Genomic DNA, 5,000 nt, shown 5'->3' on the forward strand with positions numbered 1-5,000 from the left:
AACAAGACCACAGGGACCACTGACTTGAAATTCAAGCTTCCAAAGAATATGGTGTTCACTGGAAAGAAGAAACAGAAGGTAACTAGAAATAAAGAAAGACATTAGTTATTAAAAGAGAATGAAATAAATAAGTTAACAAGTTAAAAAATGAATTGATTAAATGCAAGTAGACTATAAAATACAGGGAAAATTGCTTTAGGGTAGAAATGCACTGCATCTTTGCTCAGGGAGACTGTTCTGCAGTCAACAGTGTAAGAAATAAAGGGTCTCTTGAACTAAGAGGTTCGACAGCGAGGCACATTTACTACACGTTGGAGCTAATGGCTTGTGGGAAAGGCTAGATAAAAATAAGCTTTCCAAACATAGCAGAGTCTAAGAGATAGGAATTAGTGAGTTTAGAAACGAAATGCAGAGCTTGGCAGTAGTGGTCAAGAAAGTCAGTGACCAGTATGAGAATTGGCTTTGATCTAGAGGAGTAGGAGACTCAATAATAATTAAGGGTCTTTTCTGTGATTCCCATTTCTTCATTTTAGGAAGTATTTCTTGGTAGGACGAAGTTGAAGATTTCCATAATTAAATTGAGAGACCTCACATTTTTCAGTTGGGGTCCATAAACCTTTCCATTACATGATATTAGCTGGGTACTTTATCTATACGACTAGAATCATTCAGATTTTCATACGCCTGTCCACACACAGATGTATGAAGTCTGTTGAAGTAATAAGTTTTTATATATTATTTAATTACTGACAATAAGTATTTTTCAGAGCTGCTAACACTAGTTGCCAGTGGCTTCTCTGCTGTACCAGGAGTACTGTAAAAACTCTCCTAGCTCAAGACAAACTGACTGACGAACTGATGATGATTCTTGGCATCCTCCTCTGTGGCTTTATTCAAGCCATTACCACGGCTTCAGCGCAAGCAAACCCAACGTACTACTTGCTCCCGGATGAACCGAAGGACTTCATAGCCAGCAATACCTCTCAGAACTTGACAAGTGCCGTGCACCTCAACTCCTCCACTTTCAGTCCCATCCAAGCCAACAACCTACTCCTACTTCGGTGCTCTTCTGAGGCGTGGAGAGTAAAAGCTGTCGGGTTTGCAACCTCAATTAAGTATCTTCTGCTTCTGTGAACCCCCGTCTTCCATCTTCATCTCGAAACAATGTTTTTACTTTTTCATTTGTGGTACAGGGCTTGAATGACTTAATCATAGACTTGTTTGCCCATTGATCGAAAAAACCTTCAAAGCTCTGAACACACTTTCTGTGACCCAATGGAAGTAGGCTTTACTTATTCACTGTATATATATTATACTCCATCACTCTATACTGTAAAATATGTATACAGTGACTGAGTAAGCTTGAAGCTAAATTCTCACACTGATTATGTTTCTTCCTTAGAGTTTTCTAGTTCATATTCAAGTTGGAATGTTCAAGGATATTAAGCTCTGTTCTTATGACCAGTGAATACTTGTCTTTAGACTTACTTTTATCTTGTCGTGGATGTTTTTAATTTCATATTTCAGTACTGTAGTAATCTACTATTAGAGGCAAAATTGTGACACAATTCATTTTTTCATTTGATGATTTGTAGATGTGGTATAAATCTCAGGCCAGTGAAGTATCATCATGAAAAATTCCTGATTTAGGTTATAGACTCACAATGCTAGCTATCTCCATCATCACAGGAGACCACTGGAACAAAGCACAGATTCAACCACCCAGTGAATAGGAGCAATTGAAGAACATATGCTGAAATGCTGAGTCATTGTCAATTAATTCCAGTTGCAATCACAGTTTTGAAATAATCGAGACTACACATATATCTGATCACCCAATAGTAATGGTAGTTTTGCATAGCACCACATGACTCTTTGATGTACATGAGCTCTTTCTGATCAACACGAAATGAATTTTAATAAAAATGCTTAGAGGTGATCTCTTGTTTTCAGTGACAATGGGAGTATAAAGTTATATGTGTTTAACCTTCATCAGTTTCCATTTTAGTAGATATAATCATAATCATAAAGTTTTCAAGGACAAAAATTGCAAAATTATTTTCTTGTATCATTCGCACAGTAATTACAACTAAACATTCCCAATTTTCGTCTGCTAACAAATTAACAAAGTTAAAGACTCAAGAATGTTGCTCTTCTAAATATCTATAATGACCATCATTTGTTATGACTTACAGATGGTACTTGTTCCTTCTTCAAACCTGGGAGAGCAACTAGTGACGTCGCTATATATGAGCAGGCAGTCTTCCCACCAGATGATTCTCTTGAGGAAGTCGCACGGGGAAAGCCTGCAACTGCTACACCACAATATACTTCGTAAGGATGTTACCCTTTCATCTTGTGTGTCAGTATGATTAATTCCTTTTGTTCTCTGACCCAATGGAATCTAGCTGGAGCTTATACAGTATCTGGCACTTCACTGCATGGCAAAACACGTCTGATACTTTGCTGCCTTTGGACTAATAACAGGCTGGTCGGGTGAAGCATTCCACAAATTAGCTCGAAGGATGAAGAGGTGTTATTGTCTTGCTAGTAAAGATATACTTAGAAAGAGGTTCAAAACCATCTCACAGCCAGCTTTCAAAACTGGATGATTTTCCTTATAAAACGAAGATAAATTACAAATAAGCGAGTTTTTAAAGTTGGTCACACCAGAATTATTTATGCAAAATAGTTTAGTATGGACTAATTCTGAAACTCAAGTTTTTTTTGTAATAACCAACATTATTAATATTAATAAAGTATTTTTTGTTTTAATTTCATTCCATTACCTCACATTTAATCATGATAGAATATTACATTTAACACCAAGTTTTCCTAAACATGCAGATATACAGCGACAGAATTCGTTGACATTGTAAGATTCCCCCCTTCAGATATGCTCCTGGACGGGCAGTTGATGGTGTCCGAAGTGAAGTTAGTATGTATTACTCAACTTTGGCTCTCAGACCATGGTGGCAGGTGGATCTTTTGGAGGAGAGGCGGATTTACCAAATCCAGATCTGTCCTAGGCAACACCCATCATACTACACGAGGTTTCACGACGTTGAGGTAGGATGTAGCTTTGCCACTGAGTTCTTGCTGGAATTTTCATTGCGTGATTTTCACTAAATCAAAAGCAGTGTTCCTTTTCCGTCAAGGTCGAAGAGTTCTCTTCCTCCTCCTTTTTTCTCTGAATCTAATAACCATTCTTCTTTTAGGAGTGTTTTCAATTCCTTCAAAGTTAAACCCACCTTTCATCTTTCCTTTAATATTTTTTGTACCATTAGTGAAAATCTGCATAAGTAGCCAACAGTTTGTTTATTTTGGTGAAAAGTCGAAATATGTGATATTTTTTAAGGAAATATCAGGTGATCTTGACCATGGGTGATTTCAAGTTTGCACCGGTATAGAATTTTTTTTTAACTATTTGGTGCAATGTTTAGCAAAAAAAAAAAAAAAAAAAAAAAAAAAAAAAAGGCTCCTATAACTATGAATTCAGCTAATCCTGGGCCAGTCCAAGTTTTAACTTCTGAGCAGCTTACAGTGCAGTATGCTGCTAGGTACTAGCTTTTTGAGTAGATTATACAGTAGTATGTTGCCTCCACTGATAATAGAGTGCACAGAGGAATACCGAGGGTCTACATTAAAGGGGCCAAACAATGTTCGGGCAATGTGTTTGGTTTTGTCGATTTCTTCTTCCTAGTTTATCCGTTACTTTCATCAGTAGTTGGAGATACTTCATTCTGTTTCATATTCTTCCGCATGAATGTATAAATACTGATGATAACAATAAATTTCATACATTTCCTTCCCATGATTATGCACCATCTTCTTTCTAATTTATTCTGTGTCTTGTTCCGTATGGAAGTGTGCACATTGATATCCAGTAAAAGTAATATATTTCATAAGTTTCCTAATCTGTGAAAAAAAATTCCTTTATAACTTCAGGTTCGAATTGGGAAAACATACGAAGGGAGTGGAAATCTCTCCTCTTACAGCCTCTTGTGCAACTACGCAAAGACTTACACCCTACCGGAAGGCCAACTGTTGTGCTCAAGATACGGGGGCGTTGTTGGAAGGTACATCAGCGTTCAGATAACTGCTGCAGCCAGAGAATATCTATATATCCTCGATGTCAGCGTATTTGCCTACAAGGAGAGTGCTTTAACTCCATGATGCTGAAATTGATAAGTCAGTGCATTTCCTTTTAAAATTTAACGACAGATATTACAAACAGTAAAACTTCTATGCATTTTCTCACATTCTATACCTGACAGCAATTCCTTCATTTTGTGGCAATGTTAGGACTGAATAAACAACCTATATGCTATCACTCCTAAGCTGCTGCCCAGTCCATTCTTTCCTCTTACCTATAAGGGTTGGGCGAGAAAATATGAGTGAAAGCCTGGTTCTCGTATCTAGCAGTGGGTCTTGGGTTCTGTCTTCATTTGGGCATTCCTAATCTACCCTTCTCTTAGTGGGGAAAACGGTCTTTATTCTTTGCAGGTTTAGTGTTGACTTCACAGATGGTTGTTTAAGCTCTTGACTATTGCCGTGTTTAATTCACAAGTACTACCAAACAGAGGTATTTAAAGCTCATTGTAACCAGGGCACTAGGCTACATTTCATCATAATTTGGAAGCCCATGACCACAATCTTCCACTCTAATCTGGGTACTGCTAGAAGGCACAAGTATAACTGACAGCAAACCCTGTATATATTTAAGAACAATGAGGGCTGTCAGCATTCACTTGAACAGCTAACACTAAATGTGCAAATAAAAGCAATGGTACAGCACCAGCACCTATATCACTGGCAGTAATAGAAGCACTATTCTGTCGCAAGTATTTTTATTACCAGCAAGAAAGAGACCTCTACTAAGATATGGAGACCACCCATTTCCTGTGATGAGGCTGCTTCTCACGGAGTGGCCAGTTTCTGGTCCTTGATACTGCCTGAGGAACTGCGACTAATCCTCATTGCTGATAGAGAAATTTAAA

The sequence above is a fragment of the Macrobrachium rosenbergii genome, chromosome 54 (genome assembly GCF_040412425.1).
Source record: "Macrobrachium rosenbergii isolate ZJJX-2024 chromosome 54, ASM4041242v1, whole genome shotgun sequence".
NCBI classification, from domain to species: domain Eukaryota; kingdom Metazoa; phylum Arthropoda; class Malacostraca; order Decapoda; family Palaemonidae; genus Macrobrachium; species Macrobrachium rosenbergii.